This window comes from Esox lucius, unplaced genomic scaffold, assembly GCF_011004845.1.
Source record: "Esox lucius isolate fEsoLuc1 unplaced genomic scaffold, fEsoLuc1.pri scaffold_74_arrow_ctg1, whole genome shotgun sequence".
Lineage (NCBI taxonomy): Eukaryota > Metazoa > Chordata > Actinopteri > Esociformes > Esocidae > Esox > Esox lucius.
The window spans coordinates 1-12,711 of NW_022995048.1; the positions used below are offsets into that span (position 1 = coordinate 1).

At 45.8% G+C, this 12,711-nt stretch overlaps 1 long non-coding RNA gene across 1 annotated transcript; it reads left to right on the plus strand.

The window, feature by feature from the left end:
- The first annotated feature begins 1,716 nt into the window (after window positions 1–1,716).
- On the plus strand, window positions 1,717–3,394 carry LOC117594236. The gene is made up of 2 exons (XR_004575594.1): window positions 1,717–1,803; window positions 2,422–3,394. It is a non-coding gene; the product is annotated as an uncharacterized LOC117594236 (long non-coding RNA).
- Window positions 3,395–12,711: the final 9,317 nt, after the last annotated feature.

The window sequence follows — 12,711 nt, forward strand, 5'->3', positions numbered from 1 at the left end:
TGGACTCAATAACCTCAATGTGCACCTCTCTGATACTGAGAGAGGTACGTTTGCCCTCGGCATACCTACCTCTCGTCCGTCTTGCGGCAACTGACCAAGGTCCAAACACATCTAGTCCCATGTAGGTAAAGGGGGGAGATGTGTTTAGGTGTCTTGGTTACAAGTCAGCCATGTTTTGCTCCTCTATCTTGCTACAGAGCTGTCTGCACTTGATGCATTCATGTACATCTGAGTTGACAAGTCGTTTGCTCCTGATGATCCAAAGACCAGAAGATCTGAGTGCTCCTTCAGTTAAGTGAAGACTTTGATGATTCACCTTTTCATGATGATGGTGGACAAACAATGTGGAAATTGGCTTTGTTTGGGCAGAACCATCAGGTTTTTTTCCCCAGAGTCTATTGGTGCATGCTTGAGACTGCCACCAATTCCAATCAAGCCTTCTTCAAACCCAGCTGTTCTTGAGCATTCTTTTTGGACTGCAAATATGATGACCTTTGCAGCAAGAGTTCATCTTGTGTACAATGTCTGTTGCACTGGGCCCATCCACTACAATCTGTGGAACAGTCTGCAAGCTTGTATGAACTAGCAATATGGATGAGGAAGGCCCCAGCTCTGATTAGAGAAGTCCAGTTAGAGAAGCACTCGGACCAGGGCAGCAGTGAGGTTTTCCCTTTGGATTTGCGCGTGATAACATGCATCAGGCCTTAATTCAATGTTATGTTCTGGACTGACAAGTTTGAAGGGTTTGTACTCATCTTGAGTGGCCTTATACGGTTTATGAAGAAATGTTGTTCCACAGAGCCATGTTGTTTCTTTAAGGCGGGATGCAGGAACTGCTCTTGTCTTTGTTCAGGGCGTACAGCCGCCAGTACATTTTTGCCAGATAACAAAACATGTCAAAACCTGAGTGAAGTGTTGTAAATATTATTTTCTGTTATAGGCATGTAATATATGTAAAGAATGCTTAGAATCCCATTACTACGGTGGCCCTGAAGTGCAAAACACAACAACAAATAGGAAAACACAACGCCAAATAGGAAAACACAACGCCAAATAGGAAAACACAACGCCAAATAGGAAAACACAACGCCAAATAGGAAAACACAACACCAAATAGGAAAACACAACGCCAAATAGGAAAACACAACGCCAAATAGGAAAACACAACGCCAAATAGGAAAACACAACGACATTAACTTCTAACGGAAAAGGTAGGGCCTATCTAGCAGAGGACGGAACGGAACCTCCTGATTGGACAGAAGGACCGCCTGTCTTTTAACAGGAAGGAGGGGTGAAAAACACGGAAAAGCGCCTATTTTCAAAACATGAGTACTCCCGAAGATACTTTCGCTATTATAATGAATTATTTTGATGCAGGGCATACATACGACGTGGTAGTTGATATGTTGTCAACCAATCACAACATCAGGATGATTATACGCACGGGTTGTACAGAAGGAACAACTATTCACAACTGGATGAGGTGAGACGTGCCATCCTTACAGAGCTGCATGGACCAGGGCAACTATTCCGCTATCGGACTATGTGGCAAGTACAGCAAAAACACAAGCTACGTATTAAACGACACACAGTGATGAGACTGCTGAAGCAACTAAATCCACAAGGAACGGATGCGAGAACACTACAGACCATGGGACTGAAAATGGCCCCATGGCTGCAATACAGTGTACCCTCAGACACGAGCTTACAGACTGCGGCCGCTTATAAGTGTAATTGTGTTACAGCAAAAAGTGTTCATCTGCCAAAAACTGATTTCAGTCAAATAAAAAAGTATTGCAGCAGGTAAAACAGTCTGGGTGGGCTCTAATCTTTCCCAAATGAATATAAAATAGTAGATGGTAATCACGTTAATGTCATGCCTGATCACGCTATAAACTGCTAATTCGATTGAATTAGGTAAAAATAAAGTTTCAAATAGACCTTTCAAAAAGGTCCAATATGTATTTGCTGTTACCACGGACATATAGTTATGTATATTTGCATATTATCATCCTGATAAAAGCAGCTGGCCACATAAAACTGGACGATGTAGCTTTAATAGGTTGTGCCCGTGGACTGAAATCACTTTATAGCACAACAGACTGCATAAAAATATCTTCCTGTTATGTGTTAATCATTTTGTCTGACAGCGCTCACTCTCCTTGTGTTTCTGAGATCTCAGGTAGCCTAATTGACAGGTGCTGCCCTCTGCTGCAGTCATATCCACTCATGCATTATTGAGGGGTCATGCAGTGCCTTTCCACCTATGCATTCACACTATCAGATTTATTTTGCTGATATTGGCAGCAGCAACATTAATGTGTTTTGTTGTAGCCTACTTTACTTTATATAGTTATTCAATAGTTATAATCTTGTGCTCTTGTGTAAAATAAGTAGCCTAACTTTCAATTGTATTCCTAGGGCTCAATTTTGGATGGACCTGTTTGGAGACCTGAGAGACTCTGGACACTTTAACGACTTATTGAGATTCTGCTTCAGTAATGTTCTGCAAAAAGACCTGGATGAGAGCACAGACCTCTGGAATAAGCACAGGATTACACTCTCCAGACATCCATCATGTCCTGGGGGAACTACAGACGAACTCTATCTCTTACCTCTCATATCAACTGACAATGACTTGACTATATCCATTCTCACAAAAATATGTAATGTGTATTAAAGCATAAATTGCACCACACATATTATTGGAAATACATTTGGATTTGAAGTCATGTTTTCCCTTTATGGTAAATTATTGTGTCACTATGCAGGTTTGGTTCTAAGGACTGGATATGTTTCCAGAGTCAAGGCAAACTCTTCATTCATGCAGTGATCCAGACATCCAGGATTATCTTCAACAGACTGTTGAGCGAAATGGATTACAGCAGCCACATAATTGGGAGTCAGCCTCAGAACTTTATGTCACCTTGAAAGAAATAGCTGGCCTATAAATATGGTCTACTGCAGCCCACTCTTAAAGGCCAGATGTTAAAGGAAAACATTCTCAAATGTGGCTTAGCTGTTTGAGTATCATGTTTGGCAAGTGGAGTTCAGTATATGCAGTGTCATATCAGAGTGGAGACATACATTAAACTCAAATGTAACTCTCAAACTATATTTGTTTATTTTCGGATTCACCATCGAGTTAACTGTGTGTCAATTGTAGGTCTGAACAACCAAAGAAACGTGGTTCTTTTCAAGAGGTATTGTTAACAAGCTTGTTTGCAAGCACAACATGTTATACACTGTTTCAAATGTGAAACTACATACATTTTAGCTGAGTACAATTTTACTGTTACTTGTAATGTGACCTGTACTTAAAAAAATGTCTGTGATTTTTCATTGAACAAAGTAATGAACAGAAATAATACACATTAAAATACTTTGAACTGAGCATGCACTCTTATGCTTTATAAACTACAGATTTAAGACCGGGCAAAATCCAGACTTGGCACAGCATTAAATGCACCCAAAGCCTGGAGAATTCTGTAAGCAAAACTCCATGTTTGTCTAAAAGACACTGTAGGTCTCAAGGAAAAGGAGCTTTAGGGCATTTGCCCAGGTGTTTGACATAGGGAATGGCGAATTTGGTAAGAACTCGATGCATGGTAGTGGTGTTATTCCAGCAGGTGGAAGTGATGCGAGCCCTGTAGCAAACAGCAGGACATCCTCTAGGGACACAGCAGTCGCTTTTTCTGAAAAGGAAAAGTCAACATTGTTTTAGTATCTTTATCATCTAAGAACTAAATTATACATCCTGAGAGGGTCAAGCCAAAGGGTTTCAGCTTATCGTATCCATCTACATGCCAAATGTAGTTTGGACCCATGGAGTGATATGTACGCCTCACAAACCTCCGGCTTGTTCTCGCATCCGTTCCTTGTGGATTTAGTTGCTTCAGCAGTCTCATCACTGTGTGTCGTTTAATACGTAGCTTGTGTTTTTGCTGTACTTGCCACATAGTCCGATAGCGGAATAGTTGCCCTGGTCCATGCAGCTCTGTAAGGATGGCACGTCTCACCTCATCCAGTTGTGAATAGTTGTTCCTTCTGTACAACCCGTGCGTATAATCATCCTGATGTTGTGATTGGTTGACAACATATCAACTACCACGTCGTATGTATGCCCTGCATCAAAATAATTCATTATAATAGCGAAAGTATCTTCGGGAGTACTCATGTTTTGAAAATAGGCGCTTTTCCGTGTTTTTCACCCCTCCTTCCTGTTAAAAGACAGGCGGTCCTTCTGTCCAATCAGGAGGTTCCGTTCCGTCCTCTGCTAGATAGGCCCTACCTTTTCCGTTAGAAGTTAATGTCGTTGTGTTTTCCTATTTGGCGTTGTGTTTTCCTATTTGGCGTTGTGTTTTCCTATTTGGCGTTGTGTTTTCCTATTTGGCGTTGTGTTTTCCTATTTGTTGTTGTGTTTTGCACTTCAGGGCCACCGTAGTTATCCTCTGGCTACCATATTTTCGCAAGTGGACGAGACATTAGTAGATTGACTCATCAGTCAAAGCAGCTCTACCTCCCCCTACAGGGCAATAATGGAATGTTTACTAAATTACTCTGTTGACACAACTAAATAAGCCATTTGCAGCCGGCTTGTTTAACAAAGATACAGGAGGCGATATGGAGTCCGTCGACCCCGCAGCCGTTCCACCTACTGCAAATAGAGGGTTGATAGCACGTTCCAGTTACACTACAAATTCCCAAAGGGAGGATCTTTTGGGAGCAAAACATCAAGAGATTTTCTTTCAAGAGCGTTTACTCCAAAATGCCGTTGATTTAATAATCAAGTTATCAAGAGCAAAAGTTTAATTTTGTCTGATGGCTGCAGCCGACAGAGATTTTAGCTCAAAAGTGCTGAGTGCCTCGCAGTTTGTGAAAAACTTTCTGTATCTCCGGCCGTTCGTTTAGGCCATTCTCAGGCCTTAATGAAAGGATCGAAATGCCCTTTACCCCATTCAAAGAATTACCATGAAAACATTCAGCATACCCAGGATCTCTAGAATTTCCAGTCAGGACAACCTGTTTTTGGGATCGCTACCACGCTACATTGTTATAGGCCTGGTTGATCACGAAGCCAGCACAGGCAGTTTTGATTAAAAAAAAACTTCAATTTGTCACGATTCCCGGGACTCAGGATAGAGGTAGGATCCAGAAGCAGATACAGACACCGGGGTAAAAGGACAATGATGATGATTATTACGTAGGCGGTTATAAATGTATTGTTGGAGGGTGGATAGTGGGTAGCAGAGGTACGAAGTCCGGGAGGCAAGAATGGTCGAATGGTCAGGCAGGGTTCAGTTAACAGAGCGGTGAGTCAATACAGGGGAAGGTCGATAACGGGAAGGCAGATAGGTGATCCAGGTAGTTGGAAGGGAGGTGCAGGACGAGTCTCGGAACAAGGGTCTAGAAACGACGGAAAAAACACTGTGAGCAGAAGATAACAAAAAAAGAGGATACTAGGGGAATTCGGATAGCTTGCTTAATTAAGTAGAGAACACTGTAGTAATTACGTGGCTGTACAATAATCCAGCAGGGACTGAAAGCAGCACTCTCCTATTTATAGGGAGAGTGGCAATAAGCCCCCCAGGTGTGTAGACTGGTGCAGGTGCTCAGGATCAGTGGTGATTACGGGTGCCTTCGTGGAGTGCCTGGAAAAAGGAGACTGGTACTCGGGGAGATGTAATGACAGACAAACAACTCAGGAGGGCTGAGTCCTGACAGGGTCCCCCCCCCTTGAGGGACGCCACCGGGCGGACCACCAGGGGCGTCGGGATGTCGCTTGTAGAAATCCCTGACGAGGGAGGCGTCCAGGATATGACCGCGGGGAACCCAGCACCTCTCTTCAGGCCCGTAACCCTCCCAGTCGACGAGGAACTGGACCCAAAAGGCGGCGGACGGTGTAGACTGGACCCCCGTCGATGATGCGAGGATGTGGAGGCCGAGGAGGTGGTGGCAGAAGGGAGCTGAGACGGACAGGCTTGAGGTGTGGAAGACCGGGTGCACCTTCAGGGCAGGCGGCAGTTTCAGACGGACACCCACAGGGTTAACGACGCAGTCGACAACAAAGGGATCCAGATAACGGGAGGAGAGCTTGCGGGAGTCCGTTTTAATGGGAAGGTGCTTTGCCGACAACCAAACCTTGTCTCCAGGCGAGTAGACGGGGGCTGGGGTCCGTCGCCGGTCAGCTTGACGTTTGTAGACATCGTTGTTGCGTAGCAGCGCCATCCGTGCACGGTGCCAGGTCCGATGACACCGACGGATGTGGGCCTGCACGGAGGGCACTGACAGGTCCTTCTCGTGAGCAGGGAACAAGGGGGGTTGGTAACCATATAGGTTCTGAAATGGGGACATACCTGTGGCAGCTGTGGGAAGCGTGTTGTGGGCATAAGCGACCCAAAGGAGTTGGGAAGACCAGTGAGTGGGGTCAAAGGAGGCCAGGCAGCGAAGGGTCGACTCCATCTTCTGGTTGGCCCTCTCTGCCTGGCCTTTCGACTGAGGGTGGTAGCCGGAAGACAGGCTGACTGAGGCCCCAATGGCGTGGCAGAATTCCTTCCACACATTGGATGTGAATTGGGGACCTCGGTCGGACACCACATCTGAGGGCAGGCCATGGTGTTGAAAGACCTCTCTGACCAGAACGTCCGCCATTTCACTGGCAGACAGGAGCTTGGCCAGAGGAATGTAGTAGGCATATTTTGTGAACCGGTCGACAACAGTTAATATCACAGTGTTACTGTCAGAGGGGGGTAATCCAGTAACAAAGTCCAAGGACAGGTGGGACCAAGGACGTCTCGGGGCAGGTAAGGGGTGTAGTTGACCGGAACTGGGCTGGTTGGAACCTTTGTTGAGAGCACAAGTGGGACAGGCAGTAACATATGACTTGACATCCGTATTGACAGACGGCCACCAGAACCTCCTAGTAAGAAATGCTTTGGTGCAGCTGATGCCAGGGTGGCAAGTCAGGTGGGAAGCATGGGCCCATTTCAACACCGTAGGACGGAGGGCATCGTGAACGTATAGGAGGCCAGGAGGTACGTTACCGGGGCCAGGGTCGTTCGTGAGTGCTGCCCTTACGTCCTCCTCCACCTTCCAGGTGATGGTACCAATGACACACTGGCTGGGGATGACGGTGTCAGGTGTTCGGGAAACAAACCCCTCCCTGTCGTAAACCCGGGATAGGGCGTCGAGTTTCCCGTTCTTGGAACCGGGCCTGAAGGTTATAGAAAAACGTGCAAAAAACAATGCCCACCTGGCTTGACGGGAGTTGAGGCGTTTTGCCGTCCTGATGTATTCTAGATTTTTGTGATCCGTCCAAACAATGAAGGGGTGTTCAGACCCCTCAAGTCAGTGACGCCATTCCTCTAGTGCTGCCTTGACTGCCAGCAACTTCCGGTTAACAACGCCATAGTTCCTCTCCGCAGGTGACAACCTATTGGATAAAAAGGCACAGGGATGCACTTTACCATCCATAGTGGAGCGTTGGGACAGCACTGCCCTGATACTGGTCTCTGATGCGTCAACCTCGACAATGAATTGTCTGGTGGGATCGGGTTGGGCCAGAATGGGCGCAGAGGTGAAACGCCTCTTTAAGTCCTGGAAAGCAGTGTCTGCCGCGGGCATCCAGATGAAAGGACAGAGTGTTGAGGTAAGCGCTGTTAGGGGAGAAGCTACTTGTCGGATGTTACGGATGAACCTCCTATAAAAATTTGCGAAACCCAGAAAGGACTGGAGTTGCTTACGGTTCTCCGGGGTTGGCCAATTTAGGACAGCAGTGAATTTGGTGTTGTCCATCTTGATCTTGCCCTCCTCAACGATGAAGCCCAAAAAGGAGGTTGAACGGGTGTGAAAAAGGCACTTCTCCGCTTTGACATACAGCCGGTTCTCCAGTAGGCATTGTAACACCTGTCTAACATGATGGACATGGGTGGCTAGGTCGGGAGAAAAAATAAGAATGTCATCCAGATATACAAACACAAACAGTCCAAGAAAATCCTGCAAGACATCGTTAATAAACTGTTGAAAAACAGCAGGGGCGTTGGTGAGGCCAAACGGCATAACGAGGTACTCCAAATGACCCAAAGGGGTGTTAAAACCTGTTAGCCACTCGTCACCCTCCTTCATCCATATAAGGTGGTAGGCGTTCCTTAGATCTAGCTTGGTAAAGACAGTAGACCCCTGTAGAGAATCGAATGCTGAGTTCATTAATGGTAGGGGATATTTGTTTTTTACTGTGATGTCATTGAGACCTCGGAAATCAATACACGGGCGGAGTCCCCCGTCTTTTTTTCCCACAAAGAAAAACCTCGCCCCCAGAGGTGACGAAGAAGGGCGAATATGACCAGCTGACAAGGACGCATGAATGTAGTTCTCGGGTGCCTCTCGCTCAGGTTTAGACACGCTATACAGTTTGGGCTTGGGAAACGTGACATCGGTTAACAACTGTATAGAGCAGTCATATGGACGGTGGGGTGGTAGTTCTAGGGTATGGTCTTTACTGAATACCTCCTCCAGATCGTGATACTCGGAGGGCACAGCACACAAGTCTACAGGGGGTATGTCTCTTTTGGTTTTGGTGGTGGCCGGGGAACAGGCTGACGTCAGACATGAGGCGTGACAAGTCGGACTCCACTTGGTAACACAACCGGTGGCCCAGTCGACAACAGGATTGTGCTTAACAAGCCATGTGTGCCCTAATATAATGGGGTTTTGAGGTGACGAAATAACCAGGAATGCAATGGACTCGAAATGGTTACCAGATAGCTGTAAGCGGATAAGCTGTGTCTTAGTGGTGATATGGGAAATAAGTCGTCCGTCTACGGTCCGGGCATCAATGCTTTTCGTCAAAGTGAGTGTAGGTAATCACAATTGGTGAACGAGCTCTTGATCGATAAAGCTATCGTCCGCCCCAGAGTCTAGTAAGGCATGACATGGAGTGGATTGTCCGGTATAGTGGATTATGGCAGGAAATGTTGTGCGTGGCCTGGATGAGGGCCCTGATGTATTGTGGCTCGCTAGTGTGGTCCCTACGTCCTGCGAGCCCGGTCGGTTCACTCTCTTGCGTTCTCTCATTGGGTTGTCAATACAGATAGCCAGATCAATGAGGGCGTCTAAGGAGTCCGGTTCAGGGTAGGACACCAACCCGTCCTTTACGGCATCCGACAACCCATTTTGGAACGCTGTTTGAAGTGCTTCGACATCCCAGCCGCTCTCTACAGCTAGGGAGATTGAGTAGTCCGCAACGCTGTTAGCTCCCTGTTTGATGCTCAACAAACGTCTGGAAGCCTGTTTACCAACAGTGGAGTGGTCAAATACTTTTTTCATCTCCGTCGTGAATGAGGCGTATGACTCGCCTCCTAGCTCCAACTTCTCCCAAACCGCAGCAGCCCACCTCAATGCCTCTCCCCTGAGCAGGCTGACATCGAAGGCAATCCTAGACCGCTCTGTGGCGTAGGTACAGATCGAAAACCAGGCCACATTGCAACAAGAAGGTGCGACAACCCTCCACATTCCCTTCATACCTTGCAGGAGGAGATACCCAGGGTTCACGGACAACGTCAAGTCGGGGTGGGAGTTGAGCAGGAGCGACTGTTGCTGGAGGAGCGGGAATGATAGGAGCGGGAATGATAGGAGCGGGTGTGCTATAATGCTGTCTCATTGAAGCCAGGTCGGTCGACAGGTCCTGGAGTGTCGATATGATCTCCTGGAGGGCAGTACTGTGAGAACCCAATAGGGCCCCTTGGTGGGACACAGCTTGACGTACGGCGTCCATCTCCCCTGGATCCATCAGGCCGGATTATTCTGTCACGATTCCCGGGACTCAGGACAGAGGTAGGATCCAGAAGCAGATACAGACACCGGGGTAAAAGGACAAGGATGATGATTATTGTAGTAGTCAGAGATGACAGTGGAGATACGTGAGAATTACGTAGGCGGGTATGAATGTATTGTTGGAGGGTGGATAGTGGGTAGCAGAGGTACGAAGTCCGGGAGGCAAGAATGGTCGAATGGTCAGGCAAGGTTCGGTTAACAGAGTGGGGAGTCAATACAGGGGAAGGTCGATAACGGGAAGGCAGATAGGTGATCCAGGTTGTTGGAAGGGAGGTGCAGGACGGGTCTCGGAACAAGGGTCTAGAAACGACGGAAAAAACACTGTGAGCAGAAGATAACAAAAAAACGGGATACTAGGGGAATTCAGATAGCTTGCTTAACCCTCCTATTATGCTAAAAAAAAATTACATCCATTATGTTATGGGTCAAATTGACCCGCACAGTTTAAACACACTCAAGACAGTCAAATAATTAAGTAAATACAGCAACAACTTTATTTTGTCTTATCAGAAATTTCAGAAAGTAGAAATACAAGACATTTAATTAAAAAAAATATATTTAAGAACTATTTGTTAAACATATTTCCTTTCTCACAAACAAGATTTTTCAGTTTCCCCAAGTAGGCTTTTTCCCCCCTATTGGTCAATATTATCCCTTCAGTCTTTCTCTCCACATGTTGAACACAATATGTGTGTGCTTTCTGCAGATGTATTTATTGCATTCTATCCAAGTGGTGCTTGTTTTACTGTCTTGTCGAGGGGGGCAGAGCTGGCATCTTTTCCGTTTCTTGCCACTGCCTGTATCCACTGGATCCATTTCTGGTTGATTGGAGGCATGTCTTGATGGTCCAGCTAGAACTTTCTGGATGGCAGATGCAGCTGCTGTTGACCGAGGAGGCCGGACTCTCCTCTGGATCTTGGGAGTGATGCGAGCTTTGCCAAGCTCCTCTAGGAAAAGCCGTCGTCAGTACAATTTGCCACCATTTCATTGCTGGTTGATTTCAGTCCACAGGACATAGGCATTGTAAGCAGACACATCCACAATGTTGTAGAAAATCACCAAAGACCAGCAGGCAGTCATGCGCTGACAACTATATGTTGCTGTGACTTTATCCAAATTGTCAACTCCTCCTTTGGTGGAATTGTAGTCCAGTATGATTTGTGGCTTGATGTCCTCTCTTGCGCTCAGCGATGCATCTTTGTGCATTGTGCTCATTACAAGAACATTCTTGTTCTTCGTTGGGCAGTATGAAACAACAGTTGCGTTTTCAGAGAAAGCTAATTTAGAGGAATGATCCGATCCAGTGGCTTCCAGTTCTCTTGAAACACACGACTCCCCTCCAAGTTGGTCATGTCCAGTACAATCTTCTCTATTGCTAGGGGTAAAAAGAGCTCAAAAGCTGATTGTATGTAATCGACTCAAGTGACAGCAAATCGTGTAGGTCCTGGAACCATATTTATTACATTGGAAGCTGAGTCTACCTTGACTTCGTTGTGGTGATGGTGACCATTCAATATGACCATCTTTAGACTTCCATATCTTCTCTTCTCTTGATGATGGTTGTTGCATGCTCTCTCTCTCATCTGATGGAGGGGATGGTACGGCAGACTCCTCCTCTGAATCCTCTTCACTGAAGACAAAATCTGGATCATCAACAGCATTGTCATCTATTTCTGAAATGTTCTGTCTCTGAAACCTCTTATTTTTCACTGTCAAAGTCCAGAATATGTGATACGACTTCATTGATTGAAAATCTTTTGGAGGTCATTTTTGAGTGTCTGTGTCAGTGACCTGGTACTCTCACATTGAGGAGAAGCTTGGGAACACCCAAACACAATTCTATAAGTGCAACCAGGACCAGTCAAAACAAAATAAATCAAAGACACTTTTTTTATTTTGCACCTGTGCAAATATATATACACATGAAAGCCTCCGGGTCAAAATGACCCACAACATCATGTTTGTATACAAAATCTACACAGACATTCCACAACACATCAGTGTGTCCACATTTTGCAGTTATGTTCATGACCTTAAATGAGGAAAAGTCATGTAATTTCATGGCAAAAAATTGTGGTTAACTAGTATTTTAGACAACGCAAAAGTGGAAATGGGTCAAATTGACCCGCAACATAATAGGAGGGTTAATTAAGTAGAGAACACTGTAATAATTACGTGGCTGTACAATAATCCAGCAGGGACTGAAAGCAGAACTCTCCTATTTATAGGGAGAGTGGCAATCAGCCCCCCAGGTGTGTAGACTGGTGCAGGTGCTCAGGATCAGTGGTGATTATGGGTGCCTTCGTGGAGTGCCGGGAACAAGGAGACTGGTACTCGGGGAGATGTAATGACAGACAAACAGCTCAGGAGGGCTGAGTCCTGACACAATTTCCGTCATTTCAACACAGAGTATGTAGCCCTCTGTCAGGACGGACCTCAAATTCCCGCTAAGGCCCTCCAACCGGATTTCAACAACAGTCTATGCGTTAGAGAATTTTATAATCTATACCTGGCTTCGGGGAGACATTTAAAAGATCCGACTTTGCCCATTGAGAGAAAAGATTACGCATCTGGCTACACCCTGTTCGCTTTCAACTTATCCCCGGATGAGGACAACACAGGAAAACTTTTACCGGTCTCCACAGGCCGCCTGTGATTGGAAATGCACTTCCGTGCATTTCCAATTGTTTAAAGAAGTTTTTTTGTCAAATGTATTTTTCTTGAAAGAAAAAATCTCATTACATTACAATTATCGATTATGTATTTATTTAGAAAATTGTAACCATTCTTCGGTATTCTGCCTTTCAAATGAGTGTCTTTTGCAGGGAACCGTTTTAAAATGTTGTGTCTGTTAAAATTTTTTATAATTAGCCACACCCG